Source organism: Urocitellus parryii, chromosome 1, assembly GCF_045843805.1.
Source record: "Urocitellus parryii isolate mUroPar1 chromosome 1, mUroPar1.hap1, whole genome shotgun sequence".
Lineage (NCBI taxonomy): Eukaryota > Metazoa > Chordata > Mammalia > Rodentia > Sciuridae > Urocitellus > Urocitellus parryii.
Window position 1 is genome coordinate 159,625,746 of NC_135531.1, and position 23,015 is coordinate 159,648,760.

The 23,015-nt window shown below is 44.8% G+C and overlaps 1 protein-coding gene and 1 long non-coding RNA gene across 2 annotated transcripts in view; one reads left to right on the top strand and one right to left on the bottom strand.

Annotated features, from left to right (window-relative positions):
* The window catches only part of LOC113191533 (uncharacterized), a 20,329-nt gene extending 9,012 nt beyond the window's left edge, over nucleotides 1–11,317 (bottom strand). The window contains exons 1-2 of the long non-coding RNA XR_003301901.2: nucleotides 10,961–11,317; nucleotides 9,014–9,129 (exon numbers count right to left, since the gene is read on the bottom strand). This is a non-coding gene — a long non-coding RNA (uncharacterized LOC113191533). The remainder of the gene's footprint in view (nucleotides 1–9,013; nucleotides 9,130–10,960) is intronic.
* Crebrf (CREB3 regulatory factor) overlaps nucleotides 10,855–23,015 on the top strand; it is a 49,443-nt gene continuing 37,282 nt past the window's right edge. Inside the window, exon 1 of the mRNA XM_026401297.2 lies at nucleotides 10,855–10,962. The gene's annotated coding sequence lies outside the window, so the exon portion shown is untranslated. The remainder of the gene's footprint in view (nucleotides 10,963–23,015) is intronic.

The following is a 23,015-nucleotide window of genomic DNA, read 5'->3' on the forward strand; positions in this document are numbered from 1 at the left end:
TTTGTACTTTTCTATTCCTCCCGAACTATCTGAACTCATTACTTTGCTGTTCTAAGACCAAGAGGGTTTCAAGTTGAAGTGTCTCCCTGCTTTCATTTCTTTCTTTTCATCCTTTACTTTCATTTTGAGCCCTAAGTTCTCCTGAAAGCTGGGCTGGGCTGGGGCTCAGGGGTAGCGCACTTGCCTGGCATGAGCGAAGCCCTGGGTCCCCCCCAGCACTCAGAGGTTTTTTGAAGTCAGGCAGTTCACACTTAGCATTTCAGCCCTTTAGCTAACTCCATGGAATACATGAAACACTGAGCATCTGAAGCTGAGGGCCAGGCATGCCCTGGTGTTTTGAGATAAGGACTCTGAGCCCAGGCAGAGGATTGACTTGCCTGGTTAGTGCAGCTGGTTCAGGCGGCCTGGGGAGCAGGATCCGGGTTTTGATTTCCCCTTTGCAGTGCTTTTCACTGCCACCCTGCCTGCCCAGGGGCCAACTCTGGGTCTCTAGTGGAGAGGGAAGAATCCTGCCGTGCTAAAGACATGCTGTCTCCCATCAGAAGGGTTTTCATAACACCACAGTGAGTAGTTGTCTGTTTTGGGAACAGGGTCTTGTTATGTTGTCCTGGCGGGGCTCAAGCCATCGCCCTGCCTCAGCATGCACCACCGTGGTCAGCTTTGCAGGGTTTTCTTGCAGGTTTTTTGCAAATAGTGTCACGATGGCTTCGGTGTAGTGGCACTTCCCTTGAGTGTGGCATTTGCCTGTCTTGAGCTTAGCACAGGGCGCTCACTGATGTGGAGTCTACCAGGGCCCAGTTCCCAGGACCTGAGCTGTAACAGGCCTTGCAGCACTGACGGGGCAGCTCTGGGGCCCCTCTCGGTGGTGACGATGGTTTGGCACATTTCGGGTTCAGTGGCACAACTGAGAGCAGAGTTTACAATCCTGTCTGCTGTCACTTTTTATTGATCTATTGTACTCTTCTCACTGCTCTAATTGGCTGTTGGGAAGTGAACTGGATGATGTTGCTCGTTCATTTTCTCTTGGTGGCTAGCCGAGGAAGATGAGCATGTTGCCTGCTCTGATAACAGTGGGCAACAGGCCTGGTTTATCAGTGAGGTTCTGCTGTGGACCCAGCAAGCTCTCTGGACCCTGCGGAGGCCCCGTGGGTGCCGCAGAAAGCAGGAGCCCACCACTGCCTGGAAGAAGAAAAGGGTTCCCTTCCTAGCCAGACTGGATCACAGACCTCTCAGAAAGATTGACTGCAAGCTCCTCGAGGCCAGGACTAGCCATCACCCAGCCTCATTGCTGCTGTTGAAATGAGGGCACGATGGCTTCAACTGGGTTTTTGAGGGGAAACTCGATAAGTTCCCTTTGCCTAAGAAGTCACTTTACCCTTGAGCCTCAGTTTCCTCGTTTATGAAATTTTTTTTCAATGTAGGGATTTGAGCCAGGGCCTCTTGCATGTTCTATTATTGAACTACACCCCAGTCCATGAAATTCTTGATAAGATTAAATGCTATTGATATGCAAACTCAGGCTATGCCCTCTTTCACTTCACTCCCAATATTGGAACTACCTTGTCAGGACCTGACCCGGCGCAGAGTTTGAGTTGATGGCTATGAATCCCTTGCTGTAGTGCTTGCCAAGACCCAGCTGGGGAAGAGCTTCATCAGCCTTTTGAGAGACATGGAAAATGCCCCTCTCCCCCCAAACCTAGGCGAGTGTGCATGGCCTCGGGGACTGTCATAAGACTAGGAGTCCCAGGCTTGCAATTTAACTCCATTGTTTGCTATTTATGTCACTTTGGGCACATAGTTTGCTTTCTGGTCCTCAGTGTTTACCAGATGAAGTATGTGAAGATGATTTGTAAATTATGATACTCAAAGTGTATTTTCCAAAGAAATGACCCAAACCCTCAAGGTTCTTTGCTACTTTTAAGAGGACCCAGAGGGACAGCCAACTGATTTTTTTCTTCCTATTTTGGCTTCTCTTTGATTAACCATTTGTACTTAGAGAAAAAGAAAAAAGGCACCTGTACCAGGACCCAGGCCTGGTACACAGTGACCAGTGAGAGCACAGTGGACCACACCCTTCCTGCCTCTGGGTGCTATCAGCTCTTAACACCAGGACAAGGTGCTGCTGGCACATGTGGGAAGATGGAGTCTGAGGACCCATTGGTTTCTTAGAGTGTTTTGTTATTTGGAGAGCTGGGGTGGAACCTGGGGCCACGTACATGCTAGGCAAGCATTCTACTGCTGACTTTTACCCCAGCCCCTTTTTTATTTTGTTGAGACGAGGTCCTGCTAAGTTGTCCAGGCTGGCTATGAATGTGTGATCCTCCTGCCTCAGCCTCCTACTGCGTCTGGCATTTATCCAGTTTTTTAGCAATAGAAGGTGTTTGGCTATACAAGGCAAATTAGAAATGAGATATTAAATTGTTGCTCAGACTAATGGAGCATTCAGCCTTGGATTTCATCTTCTAAAAATTTAAAAAGAGTCAACTGCTCCTTTTTAGTGAAATCTTAATTATATTTAAAGATATGTATCTAGGCATTTTAGAATCGTTTCCTCACCCCATCCCCCAGTTCGAGAGCTGTCTTCTGCTGGGAGAATTCATGTATTTGAAATGGAGATGTGGCCCTGAGCAGAAGCTTATTCATTGCCTTCCCCTGCCCCTTTGTCAAGTTTTCTAGTTGAGTGGCTGTGATTGTAGAAAATTCCTAATTGTCAAAGGAAACACAAGGTAGAATAGCAGTGTGAAGGATGTTGGTGGCAGCAGCTAAGGCAGCATGTTTACAGTCATGCTTCTGCACCTAGCTGAAGGAATCTCAAATGATCTAAAGTATACATCTAGAGAAGAAATCAAAAAGAACAAAACTAATTTTCTGGGAGGTAATTATAAATGATTTTAATTTCCCTTTTCCTTTTCAGCATATTCTCAAATGAAAATGTTACAGTTAAATAAAAAGAAACAATGAAAGTTACTGTAATAACAAAAGAGAATATTATATTAAGGGGAAAAACCCGGGACTTTAAACTTATGTATTCAGAGAAAAAGCTTGGTATAAAATAGTCCAAAATGTTGGATGTAATTATTTCTTTTTTGATTTTGTGTGTTTTCCACAAGCGCACGTGTTTTTTTCAGAGGAGGAGGAGGAGGAGTGTTTTTTAGGGGACCCTCGGGAGAACATCTAGTTTGCAGCCTTCCCGCAACTGAGCTCTGGAGATCTGAGGACATGTAGTCAGACACTGAGGGGTTCTGAATATGGAACCGGGGAGGGGGTGGCTGGGTCGCTGCTGCCTGCAGCATAGTTGCTCGCAGCGACAGACAGCCTGGGGCGATGAAAGGGAGCGTTAATTGGGACCCAACTGCGTGGGAGAGGGGAGGCCAGGCTAGAGAAAGCCCCACTGTCCTTCCCCGCCAAGGGCAAGAGCCAGTTCTTCATTCAGGCTGCGTTGTCGCTGCTTCTGTTGCAGCCGGTCCCAGCCCAGCCAGGGCCCCGGGAGACTGTCCAGAGCGCCTGTCCAGAGCTGCACGTGCGGTTCTCGGTTCTCTTTCGCGCTAGCAAGCTGCCAGCCCGACACAGAATGCAAAGCCTGTCCTTCTAGGCGGCCCGGGAGGAAGCAGGACTTCGCAAGCTAAGCCGGGCTGGTTCTCCAAGGCCCGAATGCTGTCCACAACACTCAGGAGGGGTCTGCAGCCTCTGTTGTGTGGGTCACCTGCTTAAACTAGGTGGAGCAGCGGAGACTGGGTCCCCGGCCTCGCGGAAAAGAGAACACAATAATGATCAGGGGCCAGCGTCGGGGTTGGGTGTGGTTCAGAGCAGCTGGCGCGGGTCACCTGGAGGTGGGGCTGGTGCCAGCCAACCGCACCGCTTCTCAAAAGCCCTAGATTGCCGCGGGGCAGGGCTGGGATGTGTGGTCCCAGGGAGTTTGACCAATGGCAGGGATAGTGTTTCGGCCTTTCCGCGGAGCTGGCTGGCCCCCGCAGCGCGGCATCTTAGAGAAATACAGGTTGCTAGGCAGGAGGGGAGGATTTGCACAGAATGACCTTTAAGAGTAAACCTGCAGGACCAGGAAGCCTGACGAGGGTGTGGCTGATGTGCTGGACACGGACCAGGGAGGAAGTTGCAGAGTCCAGGAGAGGCAAGTGTCCTCAGCTGTGTCCTGAACAGAAGTATCTATCTTGGGGCCACATTTATTAGCACATACAGATAAACTTCAGTGACCTTCTGGATGCGGGGTGGGGGGCATGAAAAAATTACACCCAGGCTCCCTGAAGGGTAGACGTGGAGTCCAGGTGTGACAACACCCACACCAGAAGATACCAGTGGGCAGCTGTTCTGAGGGCCTGGGGGTTAAGAAGGACCTGGCTGGAGAGGGGAGTGGGGGACACCAAGACAGCTGAAACTGTGTGTGGATAAGGAGACCAGTGGGGAACACTCCTAAGAGGTGGGCAGAGGAAGAGGAGGAGTTTGAGGGACAGTCACCTTAACGACCATGGCTTGGGTAGCTGTGGGCACTGCCCTCACCTCCCGCTACCAAGTGCCTATTTACATTATCCTATGAGGTAAGTAGGACACTCCTTTTTTATAGTTAGAAAAGCGGGTCAACAATACATCAAGTTCCCTCTTGTTCCAAAGGTTTTGCTGCCCTTTCACCAGGTATTTTAGTTCCCTTTTCATGACTACAGCAAGATACCTGAGGCAGTCTACTTTATAAAGAAAAGATAATCATTTTGGCTCACAATTGTGGAGATGCAAGAGGTAGGACCTGCATCTGATGCTAAACACCAGAGAATAATCTCCCCCATTTTGTACTGTTTTTGTTTTTGTGGTACTGGGTGTTGAACCCAGGGGTACTCTACCACTGAATTGCATCCTCAGCCCTTCTTATTGTTTTGAGACAGGGTCTCACTAAATTGCTGAGGTCAACCTCCTGCCTCAGCCTCCTGAGTGACTGGTATTACAGGCTTGTGCCATAGCACCCACTTCCATCTGTTTATCAATGGATTAATCCACAGGTGAGATCAATGTCCTCATGATCCTGTCACTTCCCCAAAGCCCCACCTCAGAAACTTGCTGCACTGGGGACCAAGCCTTTATGAGCCTTCGGGGATGTTTTCAGATCCAGATATAATACATGCATACTTGTGTTTTTTCTGGGGAGCAAGTCTTTGGCTTTCCTCAGGCCCATAGAAAAGTTCAGAGCCTTTTTTAAAAAAAAATCTTTTTTGTTGTAGGTGGATACAATACCTTTTTTATTTTTATGTGGTGCTGAGGATGGAACTAGGTGCTTCACGCATGGCATGCTTAGGCGAGCGCTCTTTCCTCTGAGCCACAACCCCAGCCCCAGGGCCTCTTAATAACAACAGTAGCTAACTATCTAGTGCTTATCTGGTGCCCAGCCCCTGGCATGTGATGCCATTAGCATTGCCAGACATCAGTGGGGTTGGGGTGGGACAAGGAAGGGCACTGTGCACCTCTGCTTTCTGCTAGTCCCAACTTCCCTGTCCTCTACCAGGGAGAAGAGGAGAAAACCACCCACTGGGTGCCCCCCCCATGGCCTTTACAGGAGCCTGACCCTCTCATCACTCCCTCTGTTAGGAGGAGGGGACAGCTGTCCCTACTTTGTTCTAATCCCCCTAATCCCCTGTAGTTTCCTTCACTATCTCCCAGTTTTCCCAGAGGAGGCTTCCCCTCTTGCCTCTTTTGAGACGAGGTTATTAGGTGGGTGGACAAGTGTCCCCTCACATGGGACTGACTGTTGGTTGTAGCCCGGGCTTGACTAAGCTCCTGCAGCCAGAGCCTGGCTTTGGTCTGCATGACAGGATGTGCTCTCTTGGGGTCTGTATGGCAAGGCGGGCTACCCCACAGGAGTCTTGGGGTCCTTTGGGAAGTGACAGTGAGACTGCAGGTGCTGCCTCTCAGCACAGGACAGAACCTGCTGCTGGCACTCACGTCTGCTGATCGATTTATGGCTCACTGTTGTAACTCTGGAATGTTCTAAAGCATTCATTTCTCACGACTCATCTCAAAGCCTGGGCTTTGGGAAAACGAGATGAAAACTAAAATTAAAAAACAGGTGGTAATAGTCCTGGGTCTTCCTGTATCCTGAGGGACACTTATGATTTTGTGAATTTGCAGGTTAAAAAAAAAAAAAAAAACAACTGGTTGCATCGACCCCTAACTTTTTCCTACTTCTTTCCTTTAGCAACCTCTTTGGGCTTGCCTCCTGCCCTTGGGAGTCCAGCCGCACAGCCTTGGGCTCTGTCCTGTGCTGCCCATTGCAGTTCAATAAGCTGTTATCAGGCTGCAGGTCTCAGTTCCTGCTGCTTATCACCATCCCTCCACTTTCTCTTTTTATCACCCTACTTCTGGCCTCACTACAGAATGTCTTATTGTACCTGTCCTCTGGGAGTCTTTCCTATAACAAACACTGGATTGTTCTCCTGCCTGGCTTCCTGGTTTGCTATCAGTTATAGCTGCTGATACTGACTGTGAGCGTCAGCCCAGCTCACGAAAACAGAGCAAAGCTCAAAAACCCCAAACCAGACACGATTTGGCATCGGACAAGTTTTTTGGTCAGTGAAAGAGCCTAAACGGTTTTGGAAGGACTGCCTTGGAAGATGACAGGACGTTAAGTGGCCTTCCGACTTCTGGCCATGCTGTCCCTTGGCTGCTTCTCTTTGTGAAGCTTCCAGTCACATTCCTTCCTGGAAAGTGGAGGAGGGGGCATCTCTTATGCCCCAAGCAGTGATTTAATCTTCAAAATCAACCTGTGATGCAAGCTAGATCAGAATTAAGGATCAGGCAGACTTGCTACTTACTCAAGCTAGCAGGGAAGTGGCACTGAAATACACATGTCCCACTTCTAAGGCACCAAGCGCCCTTCTTATGAACTCTTGTCATGTGGTCAGGTTCCGTGTCAGTCTCCCTCACTGGGTTCTCAGTTCCTTTAGTGCAAGGACTGTGTCTTCATTAGGGACCTATGTACGCATTAGGGACAGCACACCTCTAATCCCAGCAATGCAGGAGGCTGAGGCAGGAGGATTGCAAATCTGAGGCCAGCCTGGGCATTTAGTAAGACCCTATCTGAAAATTTAAAAATTTTTTTAAAAAAAGAACTCCATGGTTCAATCCCCAATACCCCTTCCTCCCCTGCCAAAACAAGCAAGCAGCAGACATGGTGGAACCAGATTCTATGAAAGAGAGGGATCTTGAGCCACCAAGGGAACAGGATTTGGATCTTTATCTTTACACCACAGCCTGCTTCTATCCCATGGCAGGCTTGGTGCTGGTGGATGAGGTGGGGTGTTGAGAAATTCTTAATAAGTGATACACTTGGGACTGAATCTGGTGCTTTCTGGGAAAAGAAACCGAGGCTTGTCAGGCATGGTGGCACATGTCTGCTATCCCAGCACCTCGGGAGCTTCAGGCAGGGGGATCACAACATAGCAAGACACTATCTCAAAAAATAAAAAGGCCAGGGGGTTGGGATGTGGCTCAGTGGTAGAGTGCTGGCATGCAGGAGGCACTGGGTTTGATCCCCAGCACCACATAAATGTAAAGTAAAGATATTGTTTCCACCTAAAACTAAGAAATAAATATTAAAAAAATTTAAAAAGGGCCAGGATGTAGCTCAGTGATAAAGTGCCCCAGTATCAAAAAAAAAAAAAAAAAAAAAAAAGCCTCAGAATCCAAGGCTCAGACCTGTCACATAAAGAACACTGTTCTACTGAGTGATCAGAAGAAGAATTTTTTCTTCTTCCTCCAAAGAACATTTTTTGGGTGAGATGAATGAGGGATGGGTGCCAATGGGTGACAGTCAATGAGTCTCTTTTACATTCACCCTCAGCAATAGTCCCTTCTTCTCAGGAAGAAGCTCTGTGTTTAGTGTCAGAGGGACACAGCTTTTCCTGGAGATCTTCCAGCTTCGAGTTAATTAATCTCACTTCTGAAGCTGTGAAATCTGAACATATCACACAGGTCCAGAGGGGTCTGGAAAGAAAACAGGCCCACAGAGGTGACACTCATTTGAAAAGCTTGTCTAGAACCAGCAGGCAGGCCCAGGCGGCTTTAATTAGGACTTAGACACTGCGGACTCAGCCATAGGAAAGTGAGGACCTGTGGCAACTTTTTTTTTTTTTTAAGATTTAATTTTTTTTTTTTTTGCAAGGCCTGAGTTTTAGACTTCTCTTAACTGCTTCCCCTGCGGCTCTGAAGCTCCCAGCTGTACTGCATGCCCAGCAACTGTTTCAATTCTTTAAAGATGTAGGGTCACTGATAAAGCTAGAAGGATCTTCAAGAACATCTAGTTCTAGTCCAGATTCCTCATGGAGAAGAGGGCATCTTACAGTGACAGAGCTCAAATCAGGTCATGGCTCCAAGAGCAGTCTTCCAAACTCATCAAGGTTTATTTTATTTTTGAGAGCCAGTCTTGTTCTGTTGCCTAGGCTGGCCTTGAATCCCCAGGCTCAAGCAATCCACCTGTCTCAGTCTCCCACACATCAAGGTTTGAAGTGGATGAAATTTTCCATATCCAGAGAATATCTGGAAAGATTCCCAGAGGGTGGTAACTGGGAAGGAAAAATGAGTGGCAAGAAACATTGGGAGGAGGGAGACTTAATATCCACTTAATATGTTTTAGAATTTTGTACCATAAATGTGTTACCTAATCAAAAAATAAATATATTTTTAAAGAACTCGGTGACACCCTAAGTCTCCACTGCTCTGTTTTCCCCATTATCTCATAATGGTGTATGGCATGGCTTTCTGACTCAGGTTACACCAGTGTGTAAATGATTCCCCAGGAGCAAGGTGGAAGTGGCAACGCCAGTTGGTTACACTTTGTGGCTAGAACAAGAGGAGCCTCCTGAACCTCAAGCCAATGCTGTCCCAGAGTCCCAAGTTCCTGCCAACTTTAACTTTAACTGTGGTAGAATCTGATTGGATAAAACCCAGAGAAACACAAATCAATTAGGAGCTGTGATTTCATTCACTTCAGAGCAAGCAACAGTCATTAACAAACCTTGATGGAAAGGTCTCCTTGAGCTCTGTCCTTTCCACGGCAACCAAGGTGCAAAGGCAGTGTCTACAGGGGAGTGTTGCAAGGGAAAAGTGAGCCATCTGCTGAAGATTTTCCAGCTGTAGTAACAGAAGAGAGGACAGTCAGTGATGTAGTCCATAAAGAGAGATTTTTTTTTTCAGAACTGGGAATTGAACCCAAGGCTTCACACCTGCTAAGCAAGTGCTTTATGACTGAGCTAAATCTCCAGCCCTCCATGGAGGTTTAATGCAAGAATCATGTGAACAAGTCATAGAACCTGGCTCAAACTTCCCAAACTAGTTCTTCAATTCAGGTTTTGATTTTAAACTCCAGTTGCTGTGGAAAATTGGAATGTGGTCTCTGTTAGACTTAACAAAGAGACGAATTACAATCCTGCCACTTTCTGTGCAATAAATACTCATTTGCTTCACAGGGTCCTGAGGCCTTACTGTGTGCTGGGCCTCGTGGAGAACTCAGAGGAGAGATGCACTCTTCTACCCTCCTCATAGGTGTCTGTCTACATACTCCTATCTATTAATTTTGTGTACAGAACTATTATTTTAGTGGCTGTCAAACTGCTAATGTTTAGAGTTGCCTTTCTTGCTGTTTAGTGTTCCAAATGATGTCCTGGAAGCAATATAATGACCCTGCCATCCCTCACCTAACTATATGCTGGCACTATGATAAGTGCTCTATAGGGATATTTCAGTTACTTCTCACATCAACACCATAAGTTACTTACATAGGTTGGAAACTGGGGCTCATAGAGGTTAAAAAATTTTTGTGCCCACAAGAAGTATTAAAGAAGGCTGGCCCAGTGGGACACACCTATGTGATTCAGCTACTGGGTAGGCTGAGGAATGAGGATCCTACATTTGAGACCAGCCTGGGGGCAAGTTTAGCAAGACCTTGTCTCAAAAAAATAAAAAAAATAAAAAGGGCCTGGGATCTAACAGTAGTAGACTGTTTCTAGCATGGTTGAAGCCCTGGGTTCAACCCCCAGTAAGGGGGCGGGGGCGCATTGAGTGCACTCTGGAAGCATGAGCGGTGCCAACAGACCTAGGTTCTGGTACTAGCCAGGTGATTTACCAGCTATCTGGCCTTGGGTGAATAATCCCTCTTAGTCTTACTTCCTTAAGAAATAAGTTACTACTATTGCATGTGCTCATCGAGGAGTCTAATTAGAAGCACAAAAACCGCTCAGGAACAGGTATTACGAATGCCCGTTTTCCCCGGTGCAGCTAATAGTATTGTTTGTACAGTTGCATATGGTTCTCTCTTATTAAGTGCACTCAGTCAAGCTGATCCCTGGGTCTGGGGATACTTGCTCAATAAATGTGAGTTGAATCCGTGAATCAATGAACGAACTGAAGGCAAGGTCAGTCTTTGGGAGAATGGGAAGGCCACTCATAAAACGTCAATGTTCCCTAACCCTTCAAGTTTCGGGCAACTAAAACTGTAAAATGCGCGAACTGACACTTCAGGCCCCGCTGCGTAGTTTTGCAACCGGATAAAACGCTGGGTAGGAAAGCTTCTGAAAAAGGCACATCCTCTAAGAACGTGAGAGCGTGACTCACACCGGCGACAACCCACGCCCACGCTGCAGCTACAAGTACCAGCCCCCGCTACACCCGCTCTTCCTGGTTTTTCCCCGGCAACCCGCCCCTCCGGCATCACGTGACAGGGGTGCCCGGCCGGGCCGCGGCCCCGATTGGCCGAACTTCAGAACGCCTTGCGATTGGCCCGAGGCCGGCGGGCCTCCGCCCCCCTCCTCCTCCTCGCCGCGGCCCACGTGAGGGGGGCGAGTCACGCGATTTCCGGGAACCCGTCAGGAAGGACATAAACAAAACAAACCCGAGGCAGCATGGAGAGGGGCCGCGGCCCCTGCAGTGGAACCGGACCCAGCCCCTGAGCGGCCCCCTCACTTACAGGTAAGTGCCGCTGCCCGCCGTCCGGGGCTCGTAGGGCTCTGGGCTGGGGGACCGGCCGGGGGGCGGAGGAGGGCCGCTGGCCTAGGAGGCAGTAGCGCCGGGGCTCTGGGCCGGGCCGGCGCGGGGTGGGGACCGGGGCTCGGGCTGAGGTCGCGCGGAGCGCGGGCGGCCGCCTGCTGGTCACGGGGGCTCCGCTCCCCTCCCCCACTCTGGCCCGGGACGGTTACATAAAAGCACTGGGCAGCGGTGGATGGGACCCGCGGGCGGGCGGCAGGCTAGGCCGGGGGTGGGCAACGCCGGGGGTCCGCCGGGCCCTTCTCCGCTGTCTCGGAGCCCCGGGCCACGGCTGCCTGCAACCGGCCTGTCAGAGCAGCGAGCGGGTGGGAGGGGCTGGGAGGGGAGGGAGGCGACGCTGGCGGGGGAGGAGGAGAGGGGCGTGTGGGGAAGGGCCGGGCCGCGGAGGTTGGAGCCCGGCTGGCAGGAGACGGGGAGGCGCGGGCTGGGGTGGGGGGTCCTGGCAGGAGTGTTTCGGGGGGTGGCCGCACCCCCTTCCGTCCCCGCCCCAGAGGCGACGGGCGAGCGGGGCCTCCCTCTCGGGATTTGTTTATATGTCTTCTCAAAGCAGCTTGTAGCGGCTCGGAGGCGGAGCTCTCAGAGCTGAATGGCATCCGATGTTGCCCAATGGGAAAGGCGGGAGGAGGACTCCGTACCAATAGGCACAGGGGAGGCGGTGCCATGGGCCCCCCAATTGGTTAGGCTGTGCAGGGGGTGGGCCTGGTGGGGCGGCCATGTTAGATGGGAGGGGACCTGTGGTGGTGGGTCACTGAAGGGGAGGAGACAGGGCAAAGGGCGAGCGAGCCGGGCCGGGGGCGTCTCGAGTGTCCGGAGGCGAGTCCGCTGGGTCCAGGAAGTAGCTCACGGGGACCTGGCCCCAACCTACCGCTCTCCTCCCACGAGCGGAGGAGGCAGGGAAGTACCGAAGGCAGCCAAGCCTCCCCTGGGGGTGGTTCCTGGGACTCGATGGAGCTCAGCCTCTGGATTCTCAGTCCCGCTCGGCCCTGCGCTTCCTGACAAACCCGGCCGCCAAACCCTGTAGTCGCCCTCCTTTAACCCAAGAAAGCAGACCCTCTACTGTCTGTGAGCGGGCTTGAGCCTTAAGACTACCTTAAGGAGGTACTTGGATAGCTAGCGGTCTGAATTTCTGCACCAGGCCTCAGATGGAGGCAGGCAGCGAGGGGGAAGTTCTGCTTTTCTGGGTTTTACCGAGAGAAAACCGGGACTGGAAAAGCCAAGGAAGTTGAGAACTGGGTGGGGTTTCTGTTTTTTTTTTTTGCCAGGATGCCTTCTAAAGATCAGGTCCAGTGGTTGTCCTAGGCCTGGTACTAATTTGCCCCTCTTGCTCACATAAATTGGTAGTCACGTAAATGAACTTCATGAGCAAACTGAGCCTTGAGAATATGATTTAGGTTCAGTAGTTCCTTAGGACTTTCTTTTGCTAATACTCTGCAAGTGAAAAAGAGGATCAAAGTCTGATCTTTTTTTTTTAAAAAAAAAAAAAAGCAGGAAACGACTGATATTTTGTGATTTTTGGTAAACTGATTGTCACTTGATTGTTCTCTAAAATATATTTTTTCCCGATTTCTTTTAATTCAGAACAGCTAAGAGATTCACAAGGGCAGGGAAATGGTATGCAACTAGAAAATCACTCATTTAATTTCACCGTGATTACTTCAGCATCCTGTTGGCCTTGCTAAGTGCTTAATATAAACTTAACGTTAACATAATAATTTTCGACTACATCGGTATTGTCAAGGGTACCAGGCTATTGATACATCTTTGGTTAAGCACTTAGGGGTAGAAACATGCCTTAGATATATCATGCAGGGTCTTTTTTATTGTATTTATTTAGAAATTTGCATTCTCTCCTTTATCAACTGGAGAAAAGTAATTGGTAAATAAATTATTTAAAGTTTTTTTTTTGTATTAGTTTTGTATGGTTGAATCAGTTATGATAATGATATGTAAAGAACTGGTGATATAGCTCTGGTAGAGTGCTTGAGTAGCATGCACAAGGCCTTGGGTTTCATCCTCCACAACACACATACACACACCCACACACAGTAAAAATATTATCCCAGATAATTTGGTAAACTTTTTACTTAAGCATAACTTACAGTTAATAAAAATATTAGGGTATTATGGCATGTTAAAGCTGGGCATGTGGCACATACTTGTATTACCAGCTACTCAGAGGCTGAAGAAGGAGAATTCCCAGTTGTAGGCCAGCCTGGGCAAATAGGCTAGACATTGTTTCAAAATAAAAGGGCAGATACAATCATAAAAAAAGGTTAATACATATTCTTAATAGTAATGTGTTGTTTTCTAAACCCTAGCCCTTTACAATGTTAGTTATAAGAGTATATAGCTAAAATTAAAACCAAACAAAAACTGTTTGATACCTAGAATACTTAAGGCAGGTTTTATTGTTGAATAGGTTGATAAAATCAATTAGTGTTGCTTATTTAATATTCTCATTCTAAGAACAGCAAATACATCTAACACCTTTCTTGGATGGGATTATTTTATATGACCCATATAGCAGCTTTGAATTTTTTATTTTTAGGTATTTATTCATTTAGAGAGGATTTCTCTCTGTTGCCCAGGCTACGTTTTCAGTGATTAGGTTCAAGCAGTCCTTCAGCTCTGGGACTGTAGGTCCATTTCACCCATCTGAGCTCTGGGATTTTTCTGTGCTTGTCTAGTAATCTCAGAAAAGGCTAAATAAATACATCAGGAATAGATTTTGAATGCTTTACTTACTATCATTCTGTCGTGAAAGGTGCAAATAAATTTTTACAAAGACACTGACCTGCTTAGTTTATTGGCTGGATGTGTGTGGGTTCTGAGTACCAGAGTAAGGAGTAAAGGAGTAACTAATATGGTTGCTAGTGATGGGTAAATAAATTGGTGACAGTGGAAGCACAGGGAATTTGCATCTTGACTCAGTGTAGTATCAGTTTTTAAGAAATTAAGAGGGCTAAGTTCACTATTTGCTTTTGAAGTTTAATTTTTATTCAGGATTGGCAGTTATGTGATTTTGAAATGAATTAGCAGAGGCTTGCTTCTGTTTGGTCTTGTACTTGGATATTTGGGGAAAGAATTAATTGAATCTTGCATTATATTCAGCATTTCATTCCAGGCTAGATACATTTGTCAAATTGTTGTGATTGTTTTAAGACCAGGATTGACAAGACTTTTTCTGTACACAACCAAATAGTTACTATGTAGGCTTTGTGGACCATATAATCTCATTTCATAACAACTGGACTCTGCAATCTGTAGCATGATAACTGATTTAAAAGAGCCATAGAAAAATATGTTGGGGCTGTATTGCAATAAAATTTTATTTCTAAGAACAGGCTGTACCTCCATGTGACCCATAGCCATTGTTTGTCAACCCGTTTGTTTTTGGAAGACATTCACTGAGTTTTAATTACTCAGAAGTTAAGGTGCTGCAAAGTGTGAAAGTACACACTTCAGGCAATATTTGAGTATTAGCTGACTGTGTGTGTGTGTGTGGTATATATCCTGCCTTGAAATTTTTTGTACAAGAGCATATGGCAACATTATATTTTTATTTCATTTCCATATAGATATTTTCCTGAAAAGATGTTTAAAGTATATATTGGTATAAATCCTGTGTATTTTAGGGATGTATTCTGATTGAGAAAATTTTGACTCTTTAAGGTAGGATATCTAAGAATCATATATTCAGGATATGGTCCTAATGAGGTTTAAAAGTACAGTTAGCACTACATATGGTGGTGTGGTGCATGCCTGTAATCCAAGAAACTCTGGAGGTTCACAAGTTCAGGGTCAGCCTCAGTAACTTAGACCCTGCCTCAAAATAAAAAATAAAAAGGGCTGGGGATATAGCTCAGTGGTAAGGTGCGTCTGTTCAATCCCCAGTTTTTTTTTTTTTTTAAAGTTCAATTGGTATATCATTCCTAACGAAACTGTGTGCAGCTATTTCAAGAAATATTAAGTGACTAGGTAACCCCCAGAGTTCTTATATTCAGATATACATTAATTTAGAAGCCACACTGAACATGCTGTTGCCTGAGATACTTATAGAATTATTTTTAAAGCCTCAAAAGATGCAGGTTGTCTTCTCTCTCCTCCTTCAAAGAATGTCAAGTGGTACTAAGTGTCCGGTGTAGCAGAGACATCACAATTTAAAAGTATTATTCAGGCAAATACTTAATTTTTTTCATCTGTTGCTTTTGCTTTGTTTTAACATAATTCTTCCTTTTTGTTGACTTAAACTGGATTTTTTGGTGAAAGCATAAAAGTTTTGAAAGGAGAATACATTGGCCTTTTTGAAGTGAAGATATTTTAGTTAGCCTAAGATTTGTCTAGGTGCTATGGGTAATCTCAGTTAATTGGTAATGGTGGGGATTAATGTTGTTTCCATCTCAGGAATGGGTTTTGGGAAATTTTTAGTTATTGTGTTCTCAGGCTCTTGTGCTTTAAACATACTAGTATTTTAGGCTGCTTAGAACCACCTCCCAAATCTGGACTTGAGCTTCATTGACCTTTCACTTACCTTTATTAACACTTGCTTATTAGTACAGTGTTTATCTTCTGATTAAACTGTGAGCTCCTTGAGGTCAGAGTCTGCCATTTATTTCTGTATAGTCACTGCCTCACATTGTACCTAACACCTTTTAGTGCTCTTGAACTGTTTAAATAAATGTATGCATTGCTAAGAACTGCTTACTGGGAGATGATAAAATTGATTAGTAGTCATATTGGGCTTTTCTTAGTTGAAAGGGAAGCTTTAACTACTATCTGTTCAAACAGAAGCCTTTATTGTAAAATTGAACCCTAAAATTAAGAAAGCTATTTGATACTAAAAAATCCCTTTAATTTTTTTGTTAAAAGTTTGTTTTCAGATATATTCCATTAGTTAAACTTACTTTCCAGGTGTGTGTATGTGATATTGTGCTTTGTTAGCTACCTTGGTTCTGAGTCTTTGAGGGGTATTAATGGAACTTCTTCCCTTCTGGGAGAGGGAGCACTATTAAGTTATTCTGCTGTGTGTGTGGTGCTGAGGATGGAACCCCGGGCCTCATGCATACTAGACTTAGCACTCTACCATGAGCCACATCCCCAGCCCTGTAAAACCATTCTTGTTTAGCAGTTTTCTAAACTGCTGCTGACCTCCTGCTCATTCCAAGCAATTCTTGTCTTCTCATCATTCCATCTCAACACCACAACCACTTTTCACTTGTATATCTTTGGGTGTTACTATTTCCTGTGAAAATGAAAGCCTCATGAGCTTGCTGATTTCTTGTTCAGTTTTCTTCACGTTCTTCTTGTACGCTTTCTTCAGTATAATGTTTTGTCTTTGAGGGTTTAAAGTTCCCACTTTGGCTGCTGCACACCTGCTGAAATTGCCACCTTTTCTATTAAAGTATTGTTATTTACCAAGAAATTTAAAATATTAACAACAATAGAACTTAAAAAAGGTCCTTGATGATTGTGGGGAGGAGTTCTGGGTAGGGTAGATGTACTTGTGTTCAAAAGATTAATTTTAGAATGCCATAAAATAATGGCAAGACACCTAGCACCCTACTTGTGTTATGTAAAATGAGGTGGAGTGGAATCCCAGCTACTGGGTAGACTGAGGCAGGAGGATTGCAAGTTCAAGGCCTGCCTATGCAATTTAGAAAGACCCTGTCTTAAATAAAAAATGACAAGGACTGGGGTTGTATAGCTCAGTGGTAGGGCACCCCTGGGTTCAATTCCCAGTGCCACAAATAAAGATTAAGGGAATTGCACAGTTTTTTTTTTTTTTTTTTTTTTATTAAACTGCTTTTGGGTAACATTTCCATCCTTACTGTTGAATCCTCTACTGGAGTTGCTGAAAGACTAGGAAGGAAGACACCCTTTGTGGTCCAGTGTTATAGTATTTTGGGGAAAAAAATGTTCTGAACATGAAGGATGGGGACTTCTAACTCTGTCTTGAAACGTTGGAGAAGCCTCACTGAAAAAGTGGCATTCAATCTGAGTTTTGAAGAATAGTGAAGGAAGCCTTCTGGCCCAGTTGAGGTACAAGGGTACAATGTGTATAGGTAGGGCTGGTTCTAAGGGGGCTTGAGCTAAGGCAGAGGTGGGAAGGATGGAAGAGGAAAACTGACGGCAGGATGTAGGAGGAAAGAACTGGTTTACTTTTACCTTGCCCTCTAATTCTCTTGGGCCTGCTCTAGACTGTCAAGTTGCTTGGACTCTGTTTTTCTCTTCTGTAGCCCTGACTTTGGTTAGTTGGTCTTTCCCCTATTTTTTAGATTTTTTAAATCTCTAGTCAAAGTCTGACCCAATTCCTTCCTCTCTTCTAATCTGCAGGTACAGTACCTTTCGTTTTGATCCTGTGTGTCCCTTACCTTCATTTGACTGTGGCCTCATTCTCATCCTTTGTTTTCTTAGATTTTCATTTTGACCTGTGCCTTTCCTTCCTTTTGCTTTATTTAAAAGCAAAACAGATAAATAGGTGTTTTCACAGTCTTTTTTTCTGTGATTCCCTCTTGGGAAATATTATAAAATGAACTAGTCTTTTTTTTTTTTTTGTATTCTGGGGTTTTGAACTCAGAGGTGTTCTACCACTGAGCCACATCCCCAGCCTCCCTGGTTTTTTTTTTTTTTTTGAGATAGCATCTGGCTAAGTTGCAGAGGCTGGCCTCTAATTTAAGATCTTCCTGCCTCAGTCAATCCAGTAACTGGTATTATAGGTATGTGCTCAGCATATCAACTGTCCTCGACACCTATCTAAGTACTACTTATCTCTGTTTCCTTTTATAAAACATTTTTCTTTATATTCAAAGATGCCACTTCTCATAGGCAACAGTGCAGAATGTGACTACTTGTGGGCCAACTTTCTCCTTTCTATTCACCTTAAAATTGCTTTGTGTAAAATTGTTTTGAATATTTGGGTTGCTTCCAGATTTCAGTAGTTAATATATATATTGAGATCTAGTTGGGTGCAGTGCAGTTAATCCCAGCAACTCTGGAAATAGGAGAATCACAATTTTGAGGCCAGGCTTAGCAGTTTAGACCCTTTCTTAAAAACAAAACAACTAAAAAACAAAGACTGTTGATGTGACTTATTTGTAAAGTACCCTGGATTCAATCCCCATATCAAAACAATAAAGTAAATTTTTAAAAATGAAATCCAATTCAAATATTCCCTCCTCCATAGGCTTTCCCAGATTTTCTCAGGTAGAATTGGTAGTATTCTAGTCTGGTTTTCTTTCTTTTTTTTTTTTTTGATACTACTGGGGATTTGAATGCAGAGCCTTTTGCATGATAGAAGTGCTCTACAACTGAGCTATCTCCTCAATCTTTTTATTTTTATTTTTAAGCAGGGTCTCACTAAGTTTCCCAGGCTGATCTTGAACTTGCCATCCTCCTGCCTCAGCCTCCAAGTGGCTGGGATTACAGGTGTGCACCACCATACCCGGCAATTTTCTAATGTTTTCTAAGTAACTCTTTTTAAAAATTAGCCTTTTTTTTTAAAGAGAGAGGAGAGGGAGAGAGAGAGAATTTTAATATTTATTTTTTAGTTCTCGGCGGACACAACATCTATGTTTTGCATGTGGTGCTTAGGATCAAACCTGGGCCGCACGCATGCCAGGCAAGCGCGCTACCGCTTGAGCCACATCCCCAGCCCCCCCAAAATTAGCCTTATTAAAGTATAATTTACATAGAAATTTCTTTTGATACCCAGCATTCCCCCCAAAAAAAGTTTCTATAAATACATGCTGTCATCTAACCACCACTAGCTGTGTCTGAAACATCTCCCTCACTGCCGAAAGGTCCATCTTGATCCCTTAGCAGTCAGTTCTCCCCCACCCCTGGCTCCAATCACAGATTCACTTTGTATCATTGTGGTTTTGTCTTTTTGGAATTTCATATAAATGCAATCATAGGGTGTGTTGTCTTTTGAGTCTGACTTCTCTCATTTAACAGTGCTTTTCAGGTACTCATGTTTTGTTTTTCAGTTGCACCCTTGTTTTTATGTATTGGATATACCATAGTTTGATTACCCTGTCATTTGCCAGTTGAATATTTGGGTTGCTTCCAGATTTAAGGCTGTTGAGAATAAAGCTGCTATAAACATTCATGTAATGATCACTTAAAATATCTGTCCTAACATTAACTACCTTTTATTTGGAAGTCAAGTTGCAGTGTGGTCTAGAGTGAACATCCTGGAGTTAGCTGCCTTCACAGACCTTGTCCTGCCCTGTGGTTCTGAGCATTTCTCAGCTTAGATTCCCCATCTGTAAAATGGGGCGAGGTGGAGCCTGAAGCAAGCTGAGGAGCACATTCTTGTTCAAGTCATCATCTTACCAGGACTATGTACCCAGTGTTGTCAGATCTCATTTTTCACTCTCACAAAAGAGTGATATTTGATATCAGGAGTCAGAAATTTTCCTCGAAATTTTCCAGTTAAGCATTGGCAGTTAAAATTAAAAAGTTTAAAAACCTGTGTGTGGGCTGAACAAAACCAATCTGTGGGCATTGATTTCTGGCTGCAGTCCAGTTTGAGACCTCTGCTTTAAATCTTTAGTTAACTTTGTTTTCTGTTTCTAAATGATTAGGTTTCTGTTATTTTGTTTTATAGCTTAGCTTAATAGCTTGCTGGTTGTCCCTCCTCCCAAATTAAAAGCAAATGAATGGGGTGCGGTGGTGCACTGTAATCCCAGCGGCTCAGGAGGCTGAGGCAGGAGAATCGCGAGTTTAAAGTCAGCCTCAGCAAAAGCTAGGTGCTAAGCAACTCAGTGAGACTTTTTTTCTAAATAAAATACAAAATAGGGCTGGGGATGTGGCTCAGTGGTTGAGAGCCTCTGGGTTCAATCCCAGTGCCCCCCCCCCCAAATGCTAAGAGCATGATGGAAGGCTGGGACAGGGTTCTGGTCACTCTTAATACTTCTCTGAGAGCAGCTGATTTTATTCAATGCTGTTTTCTCAGACATTCGGATACTCTGCCTCCCTTGTTTGGTTGATTTTGAACCATTTCGAGACAAGTATGGTACATATCAAACACTATAAGAAACTAAAGTGTTGAGTATACACTAACTTTTACATATGTTCTTCAAGTTGCCCAGAATCTATGGAGAAGCCACAATATTAAAAAAAGTGATAAATCATGTAATTGCATAGTAAGAGCAGTAATCTCTCTGGAGGCTCATTCCTCTTATAATTTATCAAGTAATTCTTTATATAAAGATGACTAGTTTGCAAGTTTATGAATTGCTTTGCAAATACAAAGATTATTTTGCTGATTAAACCAGCATAATTGACAAATCACCCTCATAAAGCTGGGGACAAGGTGTTAAATGATCTGTGTTGCTTGGGTATCCCTTTCACCCTAATTCCAGGCAGCTGAGTTTTCGCAGTAATTAAGTGGGGAATTTAGAAAGATTCTGAGTTGAATTTAGGTTTATACCATAACTGCATCATCTCAGGAATTTCATTATCAAGAAGGAATCTGAGTAAAAATAACCACCATTTATCGAGTGTCTGTTTTGTGCTCCAGCCTGTGTCACAGTATCCCTGCAAAGTAAGACCTGGAATTCTTAAAAGAAGTCAGGTAGGCATCTGAAATGAAATTCCAAATATTGGCTTGTAAAGAAGAGCCTTAAGAGTTTGCTTCCCTTAGAAGAAGGCTTTCAGGGGTATTAGAACTAAAGAGGCACTCAGCCCTCCTGCGTATTGGAAGAGTGGCTGTGGAACTCCATGTAGGACACCTTGTAGTCCGGTGTCCCCAGGTTCCAGATAGCTGTTGTACAGTCTTGTGCTGGTGGTGTACCCTGTTTCACACAGTAGGAAGGAATTTGAAAATTGCCTCCAGTGTATGTACATGCCTCTTTCAAAAAAGTTGGATCTGAGAAAGAAGGGAGGGAACCCAGTCAGCCTGATGGTGGGCATGGATCCCTGCAGTAGGAGCCTGGGATGTAAGAGTATATCTGCCAAATCCTGTGAGGGCTGTTTCCTGTGTGCTCTAATGTGTTCTCAACACTCTGTGTTTGTGCTGCTGCCTTTCATTGTACTCTTCTCTTTTTGCATTGGGTAGATTTCTGCAAAACAACTTAGAAAACCAAGTGATTCCTTAAAACTAAAAAAAAAAAAAAAAAAAAAAAATTTCCAATTCTGGGCATTAAACCCAAGGCCTCATGCATACTAGGCAAGTGTTCTACTACTGAGCTACATCCCCAGCCCTTTTTTATTTTGAGACAGGGTCTGCCAGAATTGCCCAGGCTGCCCTCGGATTTGGGGTCCTCCTGCTTCAGCTTCCTGAGTTGCTGGGATTACAGGCTTGCACCACTGTTAAAGATTCAAATCTTTGCTGGGCATGGTGGCACATGCCTGTGATTCTAGCAACTCAGGAGGCTGAAGCAGGAGGATCCCAAATTTAAGGCCAGTCCCAGTAACTTAGCAAGGCCCTATCTCAAAAAAGGGACTGAGGATGTAGCTTAGTGGTTAAGCATCTCTGAGTTCAGTCCCTAACACAAAGAAACAAGAAATTCAAATCTTTAACATAAAATGGTGTGTGTGTGTGTGTGTGTGTGTGTGTGTGTGTGTGTGTTGAGAGAGAGAGAGAGAGAGGGGGGAGAAATATGAGCATAATGTAACACGTTATCAGTTCAGTGCCTGGATTCAGTGTATTTAAATAATTTTTAATCCTACTCCTTCCTCTGTTCTTTCCTCATTAGACAAGAATTATCTCAAATCTTTAAAATCAACTGCAAACAGAACACTTAACTGGGGATATTGAAAATTCAGGAGTTCAGTTTTTAATATTTTACTATATGTTACCACAGTGGTTCAAGATTCATTAATAAGCTACTCAGATACTTTGGAGCATGTTAGAGATGCTGAATAAATAGATATTGAATGACAACTTTTTGTAATGTCCTCATTTTGTATGCAGAGTGTCATACCTGGTTCCTTTTCTATAAGAACCTGTGGTCTTTTGCATTCATTCCCAGCCAGCTTGTTGGGAAAGGCTCTGCTGTGGACTCTAGTGAAATAGTCAAGAGATAATGGTCAGCCTCAAAGATTTTGCAGTCTGGTAGTAAGAAGCAAGGGGCTGGTGAGGCAGAGGAAGAAAAATGTGAGCAAGATAATGAAAGCCAGAGTCTTACTGTTTTGGGATCTTTAGTAAAGTGGGATTATAAGTACCTCAAGGATTTGGAGTGATGGAAGATCAATCTAGTATTATTGTTTATTTTTAGAAGAGTAGTGGATAATGGCGTTGAGAACCCAGCACAGAACCTGGTATCTGAATATCTTGGATATCCAAGAGATGTTTGGGAGTTGCTGAAGGCAGTGGATTTTGAAGTGGGGCCAGAGAACTGGAGAGAAGGAAAGGCTGAAGGCAGGAAGACCACATGTGGTAAATTTATGTTGATGAGAGCCACATAAAGGCTGAGTGAGTGTGAAGGGCAGAGTCAGATGGATACATTTGCGCTCAGCGCAAGGTAAACAGCTAGTGTACCTTAAAGAGAATCTGCATGATTTAATAAAGCGACTGGGGAGGAGGATAAGAGAGTCAACGTTGAGATCAGCCCTCTGTGCCAGACTGTCAGAACAGCAGGCTTGGGTGAGATGGTGGGATGTTGTGTGTGAGCAAACACAGAGGTGTCCTGATCCCAGATGGTTGGCCCGTGAACTCTTGTGTTGGGGCTAAACATGGATGACTGGGAGGCCAGTAGACATCATCTTTGAGGGGTGAGAATAGAGATGGTTTCTATGCCTTTAGGTTTGCTCAGAGGCGTCTGTTCATAAATTTCTCTTCCTTGCTGAACTTTTTTTTTTATTAGTCCAAAAAGGGTTGGACAGGGGAGAGGCGACAGTACTTACCCTGACTACTTCACTGAGATACTTTATCAAAGTACTGGTTCTTGTTACTTCACCAGGTTTTATCAGTGTGATTTGTAATCTGTAAATGGCCACCCAGATATGAACTCTGAATGTGTTGTCCTTGGGGT